Genomic DNA, 25,301 nt, shown 5'->3' with positions numbered 1-25,301 from the left:
CTTGATAAACCCTCTATAACCCGGAATAGTCGTTTTTTTTTTTTTTTGAAAAGATACTTGAAGTGTGAAAAAATGCCTAAAATATTACACATCAGAATTACGATTTTAGGCCCATTCTTTATTTTTGCTTCTAGAACCCAGAAAAAAAGGCCTAGGCACCCTAGTTTGTCAGGAAATCCGAAATGTGGGACTAACTATTGGAATATATGACCTGGATGAAATTCATTAAGTAACTTGAAAAAAAAACAACTTTTACGAAGCTGCAAAACCTTCCTCTATTTTTTTAAGATATTTCGAATAAATTCATAAGTATAATTCGAATTTTGCAAAAGTTTCTTATTCACAGTTCCTTAGGTTTAATAAATTTTCCAGCATTTCTTAAATTACTCCAAACTTTTCTAAAGTTTTTCAGGTTTAACGAAACTTTTACTGAATCTTTCGGACTTTGCTAAACGTTTATCATCCAATGTACATGGATTTCTCAGTACAGATCCTTAAAATACCAGAAAACTTTGTCGGAGTTTAAAGAATTTAAGACAGCATTCCATCATCAAGACAGGCTCATCTCTATTTTGAAAGGGGACTAAATAATACGTGCACTCGGACTTGTTTAGCAATTGTCAAGCTCTACCTTTCTCGTCTGTCTTTTCCAAAATTGTCAAGTACATTGTCAGCCGTGAAGGAACGCGCAAGAAGGGTGCTACAGGGCTGCTAAAAGGAATAGGGTATGTCTTCCTCTCATTTTACGCGAATGCCATCGAAAGGAAGTTAATTTCCCAGTTGTTGGCATTCCAGTGCAATCTGAAATATCAATGGTCGAATCAGTACGACATCCAAAACTCTTCCTGTTAATTCAGCCGAGGAGAACCAGTGAAAGAAAATAGATGCTCGTCTACCTTTTTCGCCTGATAGTAAGATTTTCTCGACAATAAAACACATTGTAGCTTGTCGTAGAAGGTGGAAGAATGAAAGACGAAGAATTTAATTTAATTCCGTGCCGTTTGAAACCTCTGGAAAAGTTTGCTTCTCACGGAAAGACAACCCCTTGTGTGCTAGATGGAATAAAAGTTCGTCATTGTTCAAAAGGTATGGGGGGGTGGTTGGAATGCCTCGACGATGTCACCTCTTTTAATTGAATATCATCCCAAGAAGTGTGGAATTATTCATTTATGAAGCAATTCGCATAGTTTGAAGTTGTGTAAAATCTACATGATTTGCATTACACCTCGATTATCTCATTTCTTGTATTCCGATATGGCGCTCCATACGAGACTCCCGGCTCTTTTGTAGCTCTATAGGTGTATTAAATTTTGTAGTTTCACTATCCATCTTGTGCTGTGTTATATCCATTCATTGATGTATGTACAACTTTTGAGAGAAGATATAAACTTACATAATGATGAGATAAGTAAATGAAGATCGTATTTTGGAGATGCTCTTGTAAATCTAATATCATGGGGTTCCAACGTTAAGTTATGAGACTTGTACTGAATGTATTAAACTCGTAAATTCTATTCATTAATTGATTTTTGTGCTATTCGTACAATCATATAAAATTGACAAAAAAAGACGACACTTGGCTCAATCCGTATCCAAGGCTCCTTCCGTCTTTCTTACGTAACAGGGCGCATAAAGCGGTCTTCAGACTAGAGGTTTAGCCCAGTTCCCGAAGGTCTCAAAATCTTAAATAGCGAACAATTTTATTGCTTTTTGATAACCTAATAGGGGAAATTAGGCACGGTTCGCACACAGTGAACCTTCAAACGAAGCGAAGTTTTTCTTGGTTTGCAAAGAGCTAGCTCATCATTTCTTAGCCATATGATAGATAATTATTAACCTGATGAGACGAGATGATAAATGGTAAACCAGTTCTTTACGAACAAAGAGAAAATTCGCATCGTTTGAAGGTTCACTCTGTGCGAACCATGCCTACACATTCCCCTAGGTCATTTAATCCTTAATATAATTCAATCCTGAATTAAATTTTTGAAAAAACTGTGATTGATAAGAAATTGCAGTAGTAAAGCCATATGGCTAAGCCTTAATTTGAACTGTATCTGAGAGTGAGACCATCCAAAGATAGACCGCATCCGTCTTCATTTCATCTCAATGTACCCCGACTTTACAATACCGAAATCGACTGGCCTCAATTTCTAATGTTTATTTATCAAATTCAATGAACTTTTTTTGGCCTTCCGTACTCCAACTATTTAGAATAGAAAATGACCAATAGAATAAGCCCAGATATGCTTATGGTAGCTCAGATTTTTTACAGACGATCTCGGAGTGCAATTCAAGGTGTTTGCAATTCGGAACGCAAGAAAATTCAATTGTGAGTTTAATTCATACTACGTGGTAGAATTATGGTTCTATCTCAATGTGAGATTAACTTTTTGTTTAGAAATTTACTGTTCTCAAAGGGTTTTACATAACCGAATTTTCTTTGCATTGGTTCCTGTCAAGACTGTTTGGTTATTTTAGAACACGGCGAGGACTGGGAAAAAATGGGGACAGGAACCAACACAAAGTAAAATCGATAATGGAGAAGCACTTGAGAACAGTTAAGTACTAAAAGTTAAGTTAAGTATAAGGTCTTTCCTGGATCATTTCAAGTCTTTTCTCACTACATCTCGTTCGTAAAGATAATGATCCTTTATTTCCCTAGGCATTTAGGTATACAACCTGATCATCACAAAAGCTAAATCTTTACAAAATTAGAGAAAAAAATACCTGTTCAAAGTATCACGTATGATCTGGCTGATGAATCTCTTAGAAAACTGCCTTTCACACGATAAACGTAATTCACAGGGCAAATCTCACTTCTGGTCAAACATACAAATCACAATTAATGTGAATCAACACAAAATTCAATGAATATTTAATAGTATCACTCAAAAAAAGCGAGGAAAAATTTAGTACTTCACCACAGCTAAATAAGATTGAAGTAAACACGAAGTTCTGTCATATTTCCCGTTAGCAATTGCTAACACTGAAGTATAAACAAGCAATTTTAACTCAAATCATATTCAAAATTTAACGTATTTAGTGTTAAAATCTTCCAAAAAGAACAAATATTAAGATAGAATTCATTGTTTATCAAATATTTAAATAAAAATCCATAATTTTAATCAATTTATTTTTAGTGTCCAATTTTACCCTCAAAGTGTCCAAATTTAGAAACTGTCCAAAAGTATGAACTCTTCCCCTATGAGCAATTACCATTGAGAAAAATTTAAATTTAAAGATATCATTTAATCGTTTGGTAAGGTAAAGTGTCCTCACTCGACCGGTTCCTCGTCTCGACCGGTAGGTTTATTTATTCAATTTATTAATATTTGCCATAATATTTTGCATATGATCTAACATTAATAGGTAAACCAGTGATAAAATCATAGAAATTGACCATCAAACATTCAAAAATTGATCCACCGGTCGAGTCGAGGAACCCGGTCGAATGACTGTACTTTGCCTTATGCAAATTGAAGCAGGGAAGGAGATAAAATTAGGAAAAATTGTAACACTTTGACGCATTTCTGATACTCTGTCCGCATTTACCGTAAATCAGAGTTCTGGACATACCGTATCTCATACACAGGAACTTTCTCTCATTTCATGCATTATTTGTCACCTGCAAGTAACCACAATTACTTGAATTTTATCTAAACAAGAAACCTTAACTTTGAAATGAAAATAAGTTTTTTAGGGGAATTTGCTCAGCTGACAACTCACTGGCATGTAAGTGTCAGATGAATACTCGATAGATTGCGCAATTCCCCATAGGAACAGCGTGGAAAACTGTTCCCAATTTTTATTTTTAAGTTTTTATGCGAAAAAGTTCAAGCAAATTCAGCTTTTTTTCATAAAAGCACCATTCTTCATATGGAATTGAGGATTTTCTAACAAATTTGTTGAGAAATTTCTCAATGAAAATGGCCCATTAAGCTGAAATATTGTAAGTTGTACTTATAGGTAATCAAGTGTCCATCAGTTTATCTTGTTTGAAAAGTCTGATATATCTGATTATTGTTAGTTTATGCCAAGAAACTCTTACACATTGCTAAGAATGCATCGTTTGAGAAATTATAAGTTCTGCAAATATTCCATCTGGAAATGATTAATTTTAAAAATCGATTCCTAATATTTTTTGCAAATGGACTTATTTACTTACACAAGTTTTTAAAGCGCGAAAATCAAAAACCTCTGTTGAACCAAAAAAAAACCTTTGCGTTTCTAAAACTTTTTCAACAAACTTATAAAGTTTATTGCAGAGTTGCTAAAATGTTCCCAGGCCATATCATGCAGAAGAAATGTTAAATTTTCTAAAAGTATTGATCTTCGAAAATGCTGTCTTGGGAGTTATTGTGGAAACAATCATTATAAATAACTTATGAGTTTGATAAAGGGATATTTGTGTTCTTAGGATATTTTAGGAAGGTTCACTGAATCCTTTCGTCCTGTAAATAAACAATTATTCCATAAAGGCTGCCAAAAGTGTCTTGAATACCAATTTTCATATTCATTCTCTCAAAAAATAAATAAATTGGTACAACTCAATCAAACTTTTTTATCAAGAAAAAGTATCTAGAGATATGTTATTTTTATTCACTAGACAATAGCCCCGAAAAAATACCTTCACAATTGCAAATTTATTTATATCAGGCACAAATTGAAACACCTTCTCCCGCACGGCAAAGAAAATTATTTACAGTCCACGAAAGAAAAGTTTTCCAGTGCTAGAAAATTCTTCTATGAATTTATTATGGGGACAAAATTTTAGCTAAAGAAGGAAGAATTCCAATTTTATGTACTACAAAATTATGTGAAATATTTTAAAGTTCAACAAAGTTGTGTCACTTTGCATTTAATATATTTTATCGTGCTGTCTTACCGTTGGGTTTTTCAAGTATTTTCTTCCAAGATTTTCTTCGAAGAAAGTTGTATTTGTCCTCAATGGTAGGACAAAAATATTGCCACTGATTAAAAGTTTATGCAGAAGGAAATGAATCCGATTAGTACAATTAAATGGTAGCTCAATGGAGTTTTCACCTCTTCAATGACGGTGGTAGTACACAAATCAGGGAATTGAGAACACCTACATTTTGCAGGATACACCAAACAAATTCAGTGAGAGAATCCCAAATGAAGCCCACCTTGTGCTCCACTTATTAATATTCAATGGGATGATGCTTTCTTGCCGGTGATCTGAGATACAAACTCAACTGGGGGCGAAAACAATGGATGATTCAGACTTTTTAGTGAGTGGGTGGAATTAGAGGGGCGACTAGCTAGTAGAAATGAAAGCATTGAGTAATGTTTTACTCCGATTTGGAAAAATAAATTACTTTTAATGTATTGAAATTTCCAACCCAGCTATGTCCAGTCCCAATCCAAATTAGTAATAAATTGGTCAAGTAAATTGATTTATTTTTCTCGCTTATCTTTGCGATTATCTCTTTTTATTTGTGCGTAGGCACTTTTCTAGTTTAGAATTGATTTATAATTGTCAATCAATTTAATCGGTAATAAACCGTTAGACAACCAAAAAATCTGCGAAAAGTTAATTTAAGGATAGCTATATCTCGTGAGTTAGAACATTCCGCAAAGCTGAACGCCTTGCCATCTCTTTTTATTATTAAATTCACTCACGAGACACAGTCTTTTGTGAAAACAGAGTAATGTGTTGGATGCTCCTGCGGCTTTAGTCAAGATATAGCTTAACGTTAATATAATCAAAATTATGATTAGACTACATCATCTTGAAAATTTATGAATTTATGAAAGTGACTCAATCATGAAATGGTAAATGCGCTAAAAATCACGCACAGCTGAATCATAAAATGGTTAAGATTGCGCTTAAAAACACGCACAGCTCAATCATGAAACGGTAAATGTGCTTAAAATCACGCGCAACAGAATCATAAAACAGTTAAGAATGCGCTTTTTTATGCGTAATCCTAAGCGTCTTTAATTGATCTGTGCGTAATTTCAAGTGCATTTACCATTTTATCATTGAGCTGTGCGTGATTTTAAGTGCATTCCTAGCCGTTTAATGATTCAGCTGTGCGTGATTTGCATGCACTTGAAATTACGCACAGATCAATTAGAAGACGCTTAGGATTACGCATAAAAAGCGCATTATTAACCTATAAATAAGTATAAACCTAAAAATTCATTGTTTACAAGTACACCATGTATACTACTGGCCCATTTTTCCCTTACAAATTTTCATTGCATAAAAATTGCAAAATTATTCTAGAACAAAGAAAAATTAAACGGTTATGAACTATCTTAGTATCTTGGGAATATTTATAACGATTTCTGACAGATTTTCCATTAGCTAAACAAAAATGCAAAAACTCACTTTGGGAATAAAACTCTCATGTAGTATTTTCCCTGTTTATTTTTGTTTACCTAAGTCTTTTTAATGGAAATGTCAAGCGCCGAAAGAAACATTTATTATTCTTGCTTTCTACATATTAAGAGAAAATTTGGATTATTGAAAGGAAATTGTTTAATGTGTAGGCAATCTCAAACATGATATTACTGAAGTATTACTCCTGCATTTTAAGGAGATTCATTTATTTTTTTTAATAGAGTTAAATCATGTAATTTAATATAACATTTGGCAGCCAAACCCTCAATAAAAACAAACAAAATTCTGCTGATATCGCTAGTGGCTTTGGTGGCAATAATTTTGAATTTAAAAAATATTATCTTGGTATTTGCTTGGTGGATATAAACAATTTACAGCAACAATGAGAAAAACTTCAGCGCCAGTTCTCTTCTGCTGCATTTTCAGGAAAATTCCCTGGGCATGGGACGAAGTTTGGTGGGTGAAAACTTGTACTTCTACTGAGATGGAAAAAACGAAAAAGTTGCTTGGAAAAATCTTATATTTACTTGAACCAGAAATCCAATGGAAGCGAACTCTATCTGTCCACATCATAGATCATGATGAGCCGAGGCATTCATTGGGGGATCACAATGCAAAAACTCTTTCTTTCTGGTTTGCCTTTGAAAATGATGGAAAATGAAATTGGGAAAATTCCATGTGGACAGAAAAGAATGTACAATTTCGATAGAAGATGGAAGTCGAAGAATAATTTATGTATCACACAAAACTTATCCCACTTTAATGGGAACCTCCTTGAGAGAATTTCCATATAACTGCAATCCTATTTAACTTTTGGAGCAATATTACTTTTTCTGCTGCATTTGTGCCCTTTGCCCTCTTATGTACAAAAGTCTTTTGGATGTGAAGAATGAGTTGGGAAATTTTGTGGTGAATTCCAAATTGGAATTGATGGAATTTTTCCCAATATACCTCCTCCCTTTTTTTCTCCTACCACACCGGAAACATGTCAATTGGAGGAAAGGCATTTTAAAATTCAAATCAATTTATTCACGTCACTGGTAAAACCGGTAAAACCAACAACATTAACGATTGGTGTGCGGTGTGCATGCAACTTTATTAACTTCAAAGGATCCCCGTCAAAAGCTCCTAACACACAATTTTACAAAGTTTTCAGCTTCCTAACTTTTTCAATAGCTCAAATAGAGGTATAAAAATACGGAAATGCCAGTTCAAAATAAGTTTGATTCGTCATATATACTTATATTTTAATTTTTTTTCACTAACTAAAAAATATCACAATAAAGAATATTTTCAGAAAATTTGAATTAATATCTATTTCAAAACAAAGAAACTAAAGAAGAGGAATTGCAATTAATTTTTTTAATACGGTTCTGATACGATTAACAAAATCATTAATGGCAGTCATGTGAAAAAGTCCCACTGATTTCCAGGGTATTAATGAATAAAACACCGAAGTGGCGATTGGTGTTGCAAAATAAACTTCCAGCCAATTATCTTGCAAATGGAATATCCGAGAAAACATTTATAGCTTAGCAATAAATTCACTCATTTTCCCTCTCTTTGTCCTCTTGAGCATTTAATCCTCCAGCAAAATGTTCCGCAAAAGTCAAAGAACATGGGGCTTATATGAGAGAATTCTACTGCGAAGTTGTGCTTAAACCACGTGGAAAGCTCCAAAACACTTATGTCAGATAATTTGTCAGAACTGAGCTTTCTTTCACGATTAATGTGGGATACCTTCAGAAATACTTCTGTTTTCTGCTGCTCTATCTTTCCAAAAATAGAAAAACTTCACCCTCGATTTTGGGCCCATTTTGTGGAAAGTGTTATTAAGATACGAAAGCTCTAGAGATGTGGAACACTTTTTATATCAAAATTTCACTCTATAGTATCATGGGTAAAATATTTTAACCTCTCGTGCTTCCTTCTGAGCAAAACTGATAAAGATGCTTGTGGAAAAATGTAGAGAAAGCTTATTATTTTCGCTATTAAATGGACCTACTTGATACCCTTATGTTCCTGCTTATGTTTTCATAACTCTGGAACATCATTAAGGTATCATTAGGGGTTTCAATGGTTTTAGGGAAATTTAAACTTCAAAGTTTTGTGAAAATACTATAAGAGAGTCTGTAACAACCTTACAATTTTTGTTAATTTTTTTTACATTTTTTTTTTGTAAATGTATTTAGGATTTTTATTAAAACCACGATATTTAGCATATTTAGAAACATAACTATATTTCGAAGAGAAATGTATTTGTGGTCAGTGTTTTAGTAAACATATTCAGAACCAAATTTATTATTTTATAAAAAGGGGTGGGTAAGAGCCCCATTCTTTGCGAAGTACTCGAACTCGTGACTTACATGCTGTGCCTCAAAAGTACTTTCGCATCATTTACCGTTTACCGGTTCTCAACCGATTTAAACTGATTTGCAAATCGCTCGAAAGATCCCACAAAATAATATTAAAAGAAATAAAATTGATTATCGGACAAAAATTACTTATCGGTTCATAACCGGTTCATTACCGGTTCACAACTGATTTAAAGGGATTTATAAATCACTCAAAACATTGTCCAAAATAACTTAGGACTAATATAATTTAATTTCGAATAAAAATTAATAATCGGTCAGGAACCGGTTCATTAACGATTCAAAACCGATTTGACTCGGTTCATACACTGAGAAAAAATAGGGTGCGATTAACATTTTTCTTCAGAAATTTAACACTTTTTAGGTGTAAAAATATATCAACATTTTTTAATGTTAATTTTACACCATTTTTAAGGGTAAAATTGACATGAAACAGGGTACCTTTAACCCCTAATACACCTAAAAAGGTAATATTTACACAGATTTTGAATCAATACTACAGGCTAAAATTAACATTTCCGGAATGTTATTTTAACTTTTTCGGATTTCTCTCCGTGTAACTTGTCGACAATTCCAAGACCTTTCGAACGAGGCCAAATGTCCTACCATTTGGTTGAGAAATCCGCTATCTAGAGCCTTTTTAAACCGTTAACTTTGAAAAATCGTTCTGCAGGTACACAGCAAAAAAGTACCCCTTAAGGATACCCTTTAAGGATATCTCTCCTATCGTTTTAATTTTTTTTAATAATAATACAAAGATGCATTACCTGCTTTAATATGTACGTATGATGTATGTATGCACTTCCTCCATAATGAGTACCATTTGCGTGATAATCAATGCTTTATTTAATAAAGTGTAGGTTGGGTAGGTTGACTTTTGTTGCATGTTGCTAATAAAACTCAACTTTTAGCACATTATTACAAAAAAACATGTCATTATAGATATTTTTTAATGTTCTGAAAAATTTGAGACACAGCTAATTATGTATGATACATTAAGTGTCATTTTGACAGAAAATTCTCAATTTAAGTCTTTTAAAAGTGCACTAAAAGACTTGTTTAATAAGGTAAAGTACCCTGTAGTCGGCCGGTTTCTCAACTCGGCCAGTGCGACTATTTATTCAATTTACTTAGATTTGTTATAATATGGTCTTACCGATTTAATATTATAAGGTGTATTATATTATATATAACGTAAATCAGTGAAAATTTCATAGAAATTTACTATAAAACGTTAAAAAATTGGTTAAATAATTCAACTGGCCGAGTTGAGGAACCGGCCGACTAGAGGGTACTTTACCTTACTTGGTTCTATAAGGCAGCTATTTTGCTTCTTGGGTAAGTGTCCGTTAAATCCGAAATCTCCCTTTCGAAATAAAAATCCCCTACAAAGCTTTATCTTTTCTTCAATTTGCGTTTCTTTTTCGGCATGTAAATTCCTTTTCAGAACCTTAACGTGACTATTTTCAAAGTTTTCTAATACTTTATTTTATTTTAAAATCGGGTTTCTTGTTTTTCTCTATCCTGCAAAAAATAATATCCATTGTCTTCCATCTAGTCTGGAAGATAAAATATCCTAAAGGGAATGATATTTAGATGTAGACCTTTCTTATGCGGATCTCCCAAATGCCTTAACAGTTCGTAGTTCGAGATGGTTCAAGATGGAATAATGATTGCTGTGGTCAGAGGGGTTGGGCAAATGGGGTGGCTAGTGATAGTAGAGGTCAGCTTGGCATAATTCTGCTGTTTGTATCCTGTCCACCCCCAATTCCATCATTTCCCTCTCACCACATTGACTTTTCGCCTTCTTCAAGTACACCAAAGCACTATAACAGCAATTTCTCGGTTTTTCTTTTCCAAGCAAAGAGAGGCTGTTGGGGCTGAGAAATTGTGAGGATATGAGTGAGAGGGTGGAATATGGAAATGTTACGAGTCTCTTTAGGAAAATATATGAATCTTCATGTAGCACTGAAGACTGTTTGTTAACTGTTTGTACTCTTTCTTCGCCAATGTCTTCGTGCGAAATGGAGAAATGGGAATGGTGAATTTATTCCTCTATTTATTTTTCCTCATACCTTTACCGTATGTCTTCACGTGGTGATGTACGTGGGGAATATCATGTGTCTTCTGTTGTTCAAACTTCGCCAATTTGGGTATTGAGATGCTATATTTTGCAAAAGAAAACTTAGAGGGTACATTACTGGAGGAGCAAGCAGAAAAAAAATGTTGGAACATAAAAGTGTATTTTCTTTCCCATTGCTCTTCACGGTGCTCACGCGGGAATCCACCTCAAAGGATTGTTGATTCAACCACACTTCCCTCTGCCACCCATTGCCATATGATTCCTTTGCCAAAGTGGGTGGTTGGGTAATAAAATATTTGTTAGTATGTTGTGAATTATGCATGACTGAGCCTTAAATTTAGGATGGGCTTTTTTAGAGAATAAAGTTGCCAGAATGTCTTACATCTAATTTCGCCCACTTTCCGACCTTTTTACCACCCCTCCCCCATATATTCCTATCAGCAAAGAGAAAATGTTCAAAGAGGACAGTTTAGAGGATGTTAGTGTGGTATTTCTCAATTTTCCAACGGATAACGAGAGGCGGATGATTCAATCTTCTTAATGTTACCGTGTTTGGGAACCAATTTATTTATAATTTATTCGTTGTTAAATTGATGAGTCAATATTTCGATTTTAAATTTTAAAGTCAAGCGAGTCAGGCTATTTTTTCTCATTGCATTGATTCAGTTATTTAAAGTAATAAAAAAAATGCTTTTTATCAAAAATTTGCATTTGCCGCAGTAATCTACCATATAAATATGCATATATGCATATGTTTCAACTAATTTTATCAAATTTCAATATCAAATATATGAGGGGTTCTAAAATAAACGAGGGGTATAATTAAATTCTCATTTTGTTCATAACTCATGCCAAATTCAAATATATTGCTTTATCCATATGCAATAAAATGTTTATTGCCACTGAAAATGTGATTAACGATTAATGTCATAAAATTGAATTGAATTGAAAAATTTTAAACCGAGTATATTTTCTAATTAGTTTAACCATTGAATGATTTTTACTATGCTTATAAAATCTGGTTATTGAAAGAAAACACTGACACTGTGAGCGCATTTGGCTTACTTGACAATTAGGGTAAAGTGATACAAGTTGGACATCGTGTTACAAGTTGGACAATTCGCCGGTACAAGTTGGACCAGGATTTTTTCTTGATAAATACAGTACTAATTTTTTTAAGCACAAGGAACCAAATTATAAGACTTACAGCATTAAAAATATACAAATAAAAATGAAGTTCTAATCAAGAAAAAAAAGCCCTGTCCAACTTGTACCACTTTACCCTATCTTTGCCTAAGTATAAAGAAAAACTTATTTTCTTATTTATGGATGATTCCCTCGATCTGAAATGCGACATTCAAAAAATTAACCGTTGTCATTAGTGACAGTATTTAACCCATTCCTTACCATGGTATTATACATCATACGCAAATTGAGTGATTTTAGATTATTTATTCCTGGGCAATTTTTATCCGAATTGCTGTCAGGAATGGATTTTTAGTAACTTTAGTTCTTCAATTACTTGGAAAAAATAGGTCGATATAGATGAAAATATATTTTGTTATTACTTTCTTGCTTCGCAGAAACCATATAATTCTAGTAACCATATAATTTTCGAAAATCGATTTTTCGATTTTAACTTCCCTTCCCGGGGGAAGTAGGAAGTTTCGAAATACGAAGTTCTTCAGAGTTATAGCATTTCACAAGCGCTTTCAAAACCATCATCCAAAATAAAATTAAAACTATTAAAAGAAAAGCTATATAACATTTGAAATTTAATTTTCTCAATCCTTATAGCCCGGATCAGGGGATTCTGAGAGTGTTATGTTTTGAGTAAAGATCGAAAGTTTTTAGGGCCAGCTGTAACATATTAAAATTTGAGACCGACTCTCCTAACAGAACTAAGAGAATTTCAAAATGAGCGCAAAGGGTATGGAAATAATATCACCATTTTATGCCGTCCACTAGATATTTTATCTTTGCCGAAAAACCTCTTGTCGATATTTTCCTCTGATCTCTACCACGGACAGAAAAAGACAGCCACAAAAATTGGCTTCTAACGTATATGATATTCGTGATTTCTTAATATTTATCAAAACACGTAGATATAAAATTTAGGCTCGATATAACAAAGTCAAATGTTAGCTAGAATTAACAAAAGCTTTAATTATAAAAAAAACTTAGCTAATAAAAAAATGAAAAAGAAATCTTCTGAAGATATCCAAGAAATCCACCTAAATAAATTTCTGTTTTTGACATTATCCATGTTAATTAATTTAGAATAGGTGCAGTAAATTAGGCAGAATACTTTGAAATAATAATTTGGAAATGAACAACCTTGTGTACGAATTTCAATCTGGTTTTCGTAAGAATCATAGTATTATTTCGGCCATACTCAGGGTAAGTTATTACATTGGATTGGCCTTAGTAGGAGCCATGTTCAGGATTCTGGTTCTTCTGGTTCTCTCCAAGGCTATTGAGAGTACCTCTCATGAGTTACTCTGTAACAAACTAAGCGATCTATTTGGTTTTTCAAAGGTTTCCGTTCGCCTGGTCACCTCTTACCTAACGGCTCGATTTCAAGTTGTTAGATCTGGTGACTTGGACTCTTCCCCTTTGACCTTATCCACGGTGTTCGTCAAGGCTTTATTTTGGTAATCCTCTTCTCCCTCTTCATTAATGACCTCCCACAGAAAGGGGAAAGTGTCCTGCCTTTGAATGCGGCAGCCTTTGAATGCTTAAATTTTTCTCTTTTTTCGCAAAGCTAAAATTTCATTTTATTAACCGAAGTTAATAGAAAATAGTTAATAGTATTAACTATAGTTCACAAAATAGTATTTTGGCTTTGGGAAGTAAGAGAAAAATTGATACATTCTAAGGCTGTCGCATTCAAAGGTAGACCACTTTCCCCTACTCAAATTTTGTGACTATCACTTGTATGCAGATGATCTACAAATCTACTTTTGTGGTGATCCAACACACTCTTTTTTCATATTTGAGACTTTAAATGATGTTCTTGAGAAGATTACCATTTGAACCTTGAATTATAGCTTGGTTCTCAATCCCAGGAAGAGCCAGGTTTTAGTCATTCATACGAAAGGTAGGCACCCTAATACTTTACCTGTAATTCTCTGGGGTAAAATAATTCCGATGTCTCCTCGGGTCAAGAATCTTTGAGTCCTATTTAATGAGACATTGACCTGGTCAGATCACGTGGCTGAGGTCTGCCGGTAAGGTCTTATTTACGTTGCACTTTTTCCGATGCTTTCATACATTTACTACCAGAGAGGCTAGACTCCTTGTTAGGACCTTGGTAATCCCAGTTTTTACCTGTAGGCGGATTTATTATTCACTGCTAATGTTGAGGAGTAGAATCAATTAAAGGTGGTTTTCAATCCTTATTTCCGTCACGTTTTCGGACTTCGCAATATGATCGTGTTTCAGCTTTTGCAAACTCCATTCTCGGTCTACCACTGATCTCATAGTATAATATATTTTGAAGATCGTGTGGTACACTTAATTTCCTGGCTTCTTTGCTTTGGTAGACTCCGGTACCTTGCGGAGCTCCTAGTTCCTGGATCTTCTGCCAGATCTTCGTGTCTCTATGTGTCCGGTTCAGAGAGTCGAAATTTTCGCAATTCTTTCTTTGCGCAATATGTCATAATTTGGAATTCCCTTCCTAGGGAGCGAAAGGGGTGGCTTATCTTAAATCATGTGGCTTTCACTTATTCCTCAAGTCCAACATCACAATCATAAATGTTTAGGTTTAACTTTTGTATAGAGAACATACTGTCCTATTTTATTTCTAAATAAATTGAAATTTAATTGAAAAATTGAAAATATTTGTACAATGTCAGTAAAATATAAAATTTTATAAATATAAAAATGAAATATTATAGATATCAAAATTTTAAATGCCCAAAACTAGTGAAATATTCTTAAAAAAGCAGAAAAAGAAAAAAAAATCTTTGCATTTTCATTCTTAATTTTAAGACATTAACGATATTTTTTGATTTTTTTTACTATTCAAAGTAGAATATTTTACTCAAAGAATATTTTGCTGAACAAAACAGAATTTGTTTTCACTGATCATTTTGAATTATTTACTGCCAAAATCTGCTAATTTATTGATCAAAGATATTTTTCCTATTTCAAATTAGAACGTTGAAATACGGCTCTTCTGTAAACATTTGTGAATTCCTTGCATCATTTCCCATTAGTAATGCCACAGTGAAGAGCGTTGCAAAAGCTAATTGTGTGGGCAATAACTACTTAATAACCTCTTTAATCCATGCTCAACAGTTTGTGAATTAGATTGCAATGGACGGCTGATGATGTGAATATGCAGTAAAATGCAACTCTGAAAATTGGTGAATGTTGCCTATCACGATGTTGAGGCGTACATACGGAAATTAATCCACCAGTGAGATTGATGAGTATTAATGAGTATTTCCATGGTGAAGACTTCATCAGGTGACGCTGTGGGGCCACATCTCCAGGGAGAAATGAGAGTAAATGACTATATGAGAGACTATATGACCACCTTCTTCTCCTCCAGCTAATCGCTAACTTCCCCAGAAGAGAAAGATAAATTTCTGTGATTACGTAAATTAGATGCGGTTTTGCCCAGACTATTGGTCGCTCGGCAGCTGCCCTGGACTATCGATCCAGCCATTTCGATGGCGATGTGTCGTCGGGGCGAAAGGAAGGCATAAATCAGATGCGATTTAAACTCACCAGGGCGCCCACAGAGTGGACCCGCTTGATAAATCATGATCCAGTGTGGTTATCCGGAACGCGTGGGTGGCACCTCAACTCTGATCAATTCATAGAGCTAACGCATCTCTGACCCGTTGAACATTCTGCATTTAGTATTGTATTGTAATGATGTTCATGAAGGTGTGCAATTTCATGCACAAGCCCCCAAGAATAACTTGCCAAATTGGCCAAAATTTGGCCCAAAATTGAAAATGTCACACACCAGTTGGGCCAATTTACCAACCATCTAATTTATGAACTTTTCGATATCCCGCCGACAGAATCAGGAATTTCTATCCCGAGGTCCAATGATGAATATAGCTTCCGTCTCATTTTACATAGCCGCCAAATTAAATGAACCTAATGGCATATAATATAATCCTATTTTGCAAATAGTGAATGAAATATAATTTCAAATATGCACAAGCAGCAGAATGAAGTAGCTCAGTCGGATATTTGACGTATTATTTAATGAAAGACTCACTGGATTACCTCAATTTCGCTATGCAATTGCCTCTTTCCCAGATTTTCCCTCAAATAATGATGAATTTTCTTCATTTTGGGCCTGTTCATAAGAAATTGACAGAATAAGGAGCTGCAAATTTTCCATCTTCTGTAAATACTTCATTAAAATTTCCATTTATTCGGATTTCTCTAATTTCGAAAATTAACCAAGGCATCGCTCTTGACGAATACACTGTGATCTGCTGAGATTCTTTATTTTAATACAGTGCCCGTACCGGATAAGAATACGTGTTAATTCGAGTATGACTTTATGGCAGTGGCACACCTTTTAGATCAGAAACTTTCATGAAGACGAAATTCGAATCCCTTTCTTTCACGTGCGCTTTGCTTGCATATGTCTCTTTCATTCTTTCGCACTCTAATTTCTTCTTCTTCTAAACATCACAACAAATCCAATTTAGCTCAATCGAAAATGTGTGAAGAATGAGATAGATCAGACAGACATAAAAACAAACAGCAAAACGTGTGAAAAAAACAGGGATTCGAATTTCGACTTTTTTGAAGTTTTCCAATCTAAGAGATGTGCCATTATTATATTATATATTATCATTAATACTGTATCTACAACCGAAGTGAACAGAAGCTCTTTGAGGACATTCTTTATTCTTAGATTTTGAAAAGTAGATCATAATTTCGAAAATGAAGTTTTCAAATTTCTATCTTTCGAAAGATGCGAAATTTAGAAAATTTACTTCTGCAAATTTAGCCCTTCCAAAAGAGAGCTTCAATTTTCAATAATTAACATGTAAGTTATGGTTATATAAAAATTCTAGATACCTCGATAGTATAATTAGACCCATCACCCTAAAGGTTTCGAAATCAGGTTACAACAAAACAAAATTTCATTACAACTAATACACTCAGTTTAGGCTTTGAAAAATTTTACATCAAAATTTCGAAAATCAACCCCAATAACTCCAAGAGAACTCATCGAGAGCTTCAATTTTCTAGAAAGTTATTATTGTAATATTTTATGAGCCCTGCCATTTGTATTATCTACATTCAAACTATTATAATTATAATAATTATTATTATTTATTGAAATGCATCGGCAAAAACGCCATATACATGTAAAAAAAATCAGGTACATAATAGAGCTACAATTCTATTACAAATATCTATCTATACTTGTCTAATTCATTGTTGAAAAATGGAAAAGTTTACTTACAAAATTATTTGGAAAATGAGAGAAAATAATGTAAAGAACAGAACAAAAGTTAGCCTAAGTGCTATGGATGAATTTGCTATTTTGAGGAACTATTCAGAGAATAAAGATTAAATTGTTAAATTAGTTTCTCTTATGAAAAGAGTAACTTTAACTAAATTTGCTAGATCGTAACCGAGTAGTTTCTATTATAATTACCGTCGTTGCGGGTGACTTTGCACGTTTTTTCGGTATTTTTCAACTTTACCCTCTAAAAGTGAATAGTTAAAGTGAAAGGACGGGGGTGAATGGGTAAAATTATTTGTATTCAGTTGTTAATGAATGGATTTTGTGCCACTAACATTAATTCTATAAAATTTTACCATGTTAAAAAAAATAAAGAAAAAAGGCTTGCACATGGGATAAGGTGCGGGTGACTTTGCACTTTTTAATAAATACTAAAAAATCAACAATTTCTGATAATAAACGACAATGAAGATCTTCAGTTTTAAGGATAAGATGCACGAGATCTACAAGATGACGTGGTCGCCATCTTGATTTGACGTTTCTGTCCGCCATTTTGAATAACTGTCAAACCCTAAAACTAGTCCGATTGGGTTGAAATTTTAGTATGTTATAGCTGATGCCAAGGCCTTTTCAAAACGTATTTATATTCCAGTCTACGTCAAGTATTTACCTAGATACAGAGGCTCAAAGTTTAAAATTTTGTAATACTCATATTTTGGAGATCTTTATTTTTTAATTTTCAATATTTGAAACCTAACCGAAATGCCTCAGTAACCATTAAAAATGGTTGAGACTTTTATTTTATATATTTATTTACTCTAACATGATTAAAAAATAAATAAACAAAAAGTACATTTAATTAATTTTTTTATTTTTCATCTTTGCGAAAACAGTTTATAAGATTTTCAAATAATGCGCTGTTATAAACAAAAACATTACTTTTCTTTCTGTTTGTTTGTTAGATCTCATCGCCTAACGATAGCGCTGTCTTTTTTGTGATGATTTTGATAAAAGAAGCTCCCTGTAGTTCTGTATTCATGAAAATGTCAAAATTTTGAACTTGGAGCCCCTATATCCAGACAATCGCTTGACCTAGGTCGGATTTTATATATGTTCTGAAAAGGCCTTGACATCAGCTAGAACATACTAAAATTTCAGCTCAATCAGATGAGATTTTTGTTTTGACAGTTATTCAAAATGGCGGACAGAAACGTCAAATCAAGATGGCGACCATACCATCTTATAGATCTCGGTCATTTTATCTTAAGTTCCCACAAAATTGGATAATTTTTAGCCAAATACTTCTATAATAAATCTTTAGAAAGACCATTATATGCAATTTTATAACATAAATCATGCGTTTGTAGGAAGATAATAGTGAAAAAATGGTTTTTAGTAAAAATAATGAACAAAATCGAAGTGGATTATTCTAGCCAGATAAATTTAGAATAGATTTGGACAATTTACTACTCTGAACTCGATTTTGGAATTGCACCTTCAGATAACTTTTTCACGGAGCCGATTTTTGACAAAATACCTATATTGGCATTTTATTGACTATTACTGAAACTACAAGAATCCTTTTGAGGATCATTGTACCTTACTTGGTGCATAACATATCCCCATATACTTTGACATGGTAGACCGGATCGGCGAAGACCATCAATAAGTGTTAGAATTTGTGAAAGTCTTACGGACAGCAGAGTGCAAAGTCACCCCCCGAGTGCAAAGTCACCCGCAACGACGGTAAGATGTAAATTACGGTTATTCGAATATTCTTTTTTTGATGCTTTGTATCTCTGACCAAGATACTTCTAGAGGACAATTCAATCAATCATTGCAAACGTTTCAGATTCAGTTGCAATATACCAAAATTTTATGGAAATAAGTTTTCGAAATATTCGATATCGAAATTTCGAAAATTACTTTTTTATAATTGGATGAAGAACTCTCCGGTGATGATCCCTATCCTAAAAATCGTCAAACCACATCACATCTAAAACCGTGTCTTAAGAAAAATTGCTAAAAAAAAGTTGAAACCAGTGAAAACAATTTCCTAAAAAAAACATCCCAATTCATAACTTCAAAGTGATGATATTGTCCAATCTCACGCGAAATTACGATCCTCATAAAGTACAAAAACTGAGTATAATTGACTACTGAAGGAGGTCTATATCCAGAACCAAAAGCCCTGGGAAAGAATGCAGAAGTGTTTTTTTTTGTGAGGTGACTTCAAAACCTTTGGCCATCACCGGAGAGTTTCCCATCTTTTTCTTTAAGATTTAAACTTTCCTAGAGGTGATCACTCATAGCTTGTTTTTTTAAGTGTTCTAGTAGCATTTCACGTGACTTTACATCTACACCATCTATGCTAGCGATGATCAAATTCAGATAAATAAAACCAGAATTAATATTAAAAAAAAAATTTAGGACTATTCATATTTTAAGGCACTTTTTCTAAATAGGGTCGGAGGAACGTCTGTTTGACAGGGAACCCCTATTGACACTTTTGTCAGAATGTTGAATTTTTTTTAATGTATCTAGTAAAATATAAGTATAACGTTTTTTCTGTAATATACCTTTCACTATAAACAGATATGTTCAAATTTCGTATCCCAAATGGTACTGAGTAGGGTGTCAATAGGTGCTGACACGAGTTCTTAAAGTGTCAATAGACGTTCCTGTCACCCTATCTCTTCAGTTTCGGCTATATCACATAAAATTTCAGACCGATTCCTGATATTAGGGCTAATATATTAAAAAAAAATAATATAAGTGGTTATATCAAAAGGTAAAACAAACTTTCTCTGGTATTTCATTCGAAAACCTTTACCGAAAATCTTAAGTCAATGCCTTTATTCAGCTCCTCTGCAGTTATGATTAAAGCTCAGAAAAAAGACTAGTAATGGAAACCTCATTTTCAGACTAAAGCATTTTATAAAGCATTCTGCGAAATCTTATCCATTTCACCGCATTTGCAAAATTTTCATTACACCTCAAATGAGGTGAAAGTTCTAAAGAACCTAGTAAAATTCAATCAATACCGTATATAGGTCTCATATAGTGGATTTCGCATGCAAGGTATGGTTTTCAGTTGAAGGTTCTTCTTGCGAATGAGATTCGTTTTTACAACCCCAAACACACCCCATACGATGTCGCTCCCCGTGACAATGAAACTGATGAAAATGACGATGATGCGGCAAACCAACTCATATATATTCCCCATAGAATAATAATTTCAAATTTGTCCGCGATGGATCCAGTGGTTATTCGGTCAAGGGGAGATGTTGTACTTTTTTTATGATGGAAATCCATAACGTAGCACCGCAGAGAAAATAGCTATGGCTCTATTTTTTGACCACTAACATTCCGCCTACGTGACGCATGCGAATCTCCAATTATTTTCCTCTGCGGAATCTTTTACACGTGAACCCCAACATAGGGCACAAAAACCACTGACCCTTTTCCTCCCGGGATGAGAGTTTCCGACATTGGAAAAAAACTGTCTCATCACTCAACACTTTCATCTACTATGGTAAAAAAAAGTATGCACACCTTGCTATTTCAAACTTCAATTAACTGGATGACGATGAAAGGCGAACTGGATGATCCTTCTGAATTTACGTATTTGCACTAAAGACCTAAAAATAGGAACTCAAGAAAGTGCTACCAAGGCAAAATCAATTTTCTTGTGGAGAATTAAACTCCATTTTCGTGCTGAAAGAACAAACTGGAAGAGTGCTTTTGACTATTTTGATAAAAGTGTTGGCGAAAGGGGTGGATGGGCCTAAAGTTTGGGGTTGTTTCGTCCCATGGCGAAAGGGAATGATAGCGAATATCTCACCGGACGCAACACGCAATCAAGTAATCAGCTAATAAACACGTCCAAGAAACACGAAGGGGCTCCTTACATGTGTATGATTGTTGAACTATTTTAAGAATTTGGCAGGATCGAAGACAGAATCTGGGATGGAGAAATGGCCGTAGAAAACCCTTCAAGCTGTTATTTTTCGGTAAAAACGTGGATACGTAATTAAAAATCGATTTTGTCGTCAGCTGAGAGATTCGTTTTAGACCTGAAACACACTCACCGTCAAAACTTATTATTTATTTACAAGTTTATTTATAACCGAGCTCTTTTTACCATTTTCTACACTATTCGTTTTACAAATTTGAGTTTACTCAAATTTCTAATTAAAGTCATTCAAATTATTTGTCATTTCTTTAGCTGAGATGCTTAGCTTTTTCATGAGCATAGTTTAGCTCAGTTTAGCATAGCTTAATATGAGTTAGACATCCACTCAACCAAGGTTTCTGCCATTTACCTGTGGAGGCCGGTAGTGATAAGTTGACGGCAGACACAACCTAAACATGCTTTTGAGAAACATATACCGTAGATGCGATGCGAGTGACTTTGTCCTCCTCTTCGTGCTTTTCTTTAATTCTAGAACTTAAGGAGGGTCTTTACCGATGCATCATGTCTGATTGGTGACGGCCGTTCTTAAACATTAGAATTAAAGAAAAGCTTACGAACAGTTGGGGGCCGAAGTTACCAACGCAGGACAAAGTCACCCAAATCTACGTTAAATAAACAAACAAATGAATAATTTATTTAATTTACAACGTAACGATGAAAAAGAATCTCAGCTAAAACATTACTTCAGATATCAAGTTTAAAAGCAGACCACTCTTGTCAATCCTCTGCCACTTCAGGAAGATTTTTGGGTTTGATCCCAAGTCGCTCCAAGGCAAGATCCTGAAGTTGATTCAGTGACCTTGTCCTAGGTCTTCCCCGAGGTCTAGGTCTCCTCACGATGGGTTGCATAGCGAGTGATTCTCTTAATCGGCCGAAGGTACCTCATTTCGGCAGCTTATATACGTAATCTTATAGTTTCGGTCGTTACGTAAATCTCATGATCATAGGTGAGAATAAGAATGAACACAGCTTTGAAAACCGATAATTTAACCGAACGACTAAGCTCAGCTTTCCTCACCACGCTTCTGTCAAGCTCCCTTATAACTGCAGAAGTTTGACCGATTCGCGACAAGAGTTCTGCATCCATCTTACCATCAGTCGTCTTATTCTAAATTATTTATTTATAATAACTGAAAACTTGTCAATTTTGACAAACATGTACAAAACAGTGTTTTTTTTTAATTTATACGATACAAAATTAGTGACGCTGGCACACCTTACCAACTGAGTTAAATTCAACCCATTGAAATTTCACATCTTACTCTTTCAAACTCAAATCGGATATAGTTATCTCTTTCTGTCAAATGAAATTTGAAATTGAAATCAAAAATGAAATTGAAATTTCAATTTTCATTAGAAAGAAAGAGATAAACATATATTATTATAGTTTGAAAAAGTGAGATATAAAATTCCAATCAATTGAATTTTACTAAATTGAAGAGGTGTGTCAAAGCCATAAAAATTTAAATGACACAACATTGAATTTACAACTTAAAAAATATATTTTCCACCGTTAAGTACTGTCGGTGATGGTAAACTTTTTATAGGTGATATGTTTCAACCTTTAAAAATTATTTAAAAAAAAAAAAAGAGTTTTCAAATGATGTGAACATGCTGTCCGCATATCATTTAGCTTTTTCTATCATTCGGAATGAATTACAAAAGCTCCATATCGTTTTTATAAAGTAGTATTTTGATGTTTTTAAATCTACATCTAAACCATATTCGGTATTATTCTTTTTAAACTTCAGCATAACAATTTTTACAGTAAAAAAAACTCTTATTAAATTATTAAACTAATTTCTTGATCTATGATACAAGAAAATCATCCTTCGTTGAAAAAATTGTATAATGACAATTTTTATTGCATTTTTTACTCTCTCAAATTTAATTTTTCAATTTTCTTCAATATACAATTTATAATTTATTGACACAAAGCATGGTGGGAAATATCAAATGCCGTTCTTGTTTTAATTAAATTCATCAAACTATGAAGGATGGCTGCGACACATTTTCACTAGGAAGCACATAAAAAAATATACAACATATGGGGTGGTCAGGGTGGATCCTAAATATGTATTACGTATTGTTATACTCTCTAATATAGCGTGATTTTTTTTTGATTATGACTAATTACATTTCATTAAAATGTTTATTCATCATGAACATGTATGAATAATTGCTTTAGTCTCATGGGGACATTTATATGAATATACAGAGATTTATTGACTATTTATTGATGCAGATTTGCTCAAATTATTCAGTGTAATACTAGCTTAATTGTAAATTTAAATTTTGGCAATTTGCACCTATACTTTGGTTTTATAATTTTAAAGTTAATGACCTTATAAATAAATGTCATTGAATTTGAATATGCAATTTCAACAATTGGTGTGATAATGAAATTATTTTAAATTGAACTTAATTCGAAAGATAACATTAGGAAATCTTTGGATATAATTCTATTATCTGTTGAATAAGCAATTACTGTCTTTTAAGTTTAAAAATTTTCTCTCATAGAACCTTTTATTGTGATTTACTTTCTCATTATGCTAAAACGAATGTAATTATACATGTAAGTCCTTCTCTAGAACTTTTCGTCTAATTTACATGAGTCCCATGAAGGTTTTTCTATTTGCCAGCCAGGATAATCTCACAATTCAATATTTACTCTTTTCACTACTTTCTCTTTGTGCTCCTGTAAAGGCTAACATTTGTCAGAGTTGAGTGAAAAAGTATTAAATTTTGCTCAGTGTAAATGAATCTTGCTTAATTGCATTTTTAAAATTTTTACAAAAAAATGTTAGCTCAGTTTTTGCTATTAGTTGGCGCTATGAAAATGTAGGGGAAGTGTGCCAAATTTCGGCATAGTTGCATGCAAGCACCAAAGTCTCAAATTTGAAATGTAATATTTTTAATACAAATTGTTTTTTTTTATTCCTTGTTCTTAAGGAGTGTTGCTTGGAAACTTGTTAACAATTAATCGTCTTTATTTTCTCTAAAGTCATTCTTAGTACATTTTAAAATGAATGAAAATGTAAACATAGCTTTGGTCCCCTATTTCGGCCACCTTTATTCTCATAGTTCCTTGCCCTTCGGGATTTCTTCCAATGTCTGTTTCACGTCATCTCGTTTGTCGAAATAACATTTTCTGTTTTTCTTTTGCATTGTATAATCTCTAGAATATATAAAAACTAAAACTTCATGGAAATTGGAGGAATAAAAAAGGTGGCCGGAATTGCAAGCTGGCCGGAATTTGGCACACTTACCCTAGTTGGTTCGGTACTCTAAATTGCAGGTAACTTTGCCCCTGTACTGTAAGTAATAGGATTCGACGTGGTAGATCGGATTGGTGATGACCATTCTTAAGTGTTAGAAAACAAGAAAAACTTGCGAATTGCAGGAGGACAAGCCATTGGAATATAGGATTCTAAGCCATGGCATACGACCAAATAGCATTTAGTACTTGAGGTCGGTGGCTTGGAGCACTTTTAGATCAACAGTTGGCATTCCACTCTTCTTGATCCTTTACCACTTCAGAAAGGTATTCGTTGCCGAGTCCGAATTTTTCTACATAAAATCCTAAGCTTCCTAACTCCTTTAGCTTGTTCTTGTCCTAGGTCAACAGCCCTGCATAAAGGCTTGCACATCTTTTTTGGACAATATTTCATCAGATGTTCACACTATCAGATCTTTGATATCTCAACAAAAACAAACAGTTCCATGATCTTCATATCCTTATGAATGGCAATGTATCCCATCCTATCTTTACGGATAAAGGATACTAAAAACCATATCTGATTAATAATAATAATAATAAAATAATAATGCTGGCACAACATTCCATGAAGTAACAAGGCCTTCCCGCAAGGGGATTTATAGACATGCATTATTATTTTTCTTGTACGGGATTAAGTTGTCAGTCCCATGCCCGTGGAATCAAGTGCAGTGAAGCTCACTGGATGCAATCTGAACACCTTTAACGCCAGAAAAATTCCTGGTGACCTAAAGAATTTCAAACCCGGGACACTTATATCATA

The 25,301-nt window shown here is 33.7% G+C and overlaps 1 protein-coding gene across 3 annotated transcripts in view; it reads left to right on the top strand.

The window, feature by feature from the left end:
* The window catches only part of LOC129807687 (amphoterin-induced protein 2), a 128,350-nt gene that overhangs the window by 94,150 nt on the left and 8,899 nt on the right, over positions 1-25,301 (top strand). The gene's annotated exons all lie outside the window — the stretch shown is intronic.

This window comes from Phlebotomus papatasi, chromosome 3, assembly GCF_024763615.1.
Source record: "Phlebotomus papatasi isolate M1 chromosome 3, Ppap_2.1, whole genome shotgun sequence".
Classification (NCBI taxonomy): Eukaryota; Metazoa; Arthropoda; class Insecta; order Diptera; family Psychodidae; genus Phlebotomus; species Phlebotomus papatasi.
The sequence above is the reverse complement of the archived record's forward strand: the minus strand, read 5'-3'. Positions and strand labels throughout refer to the sequence as shown.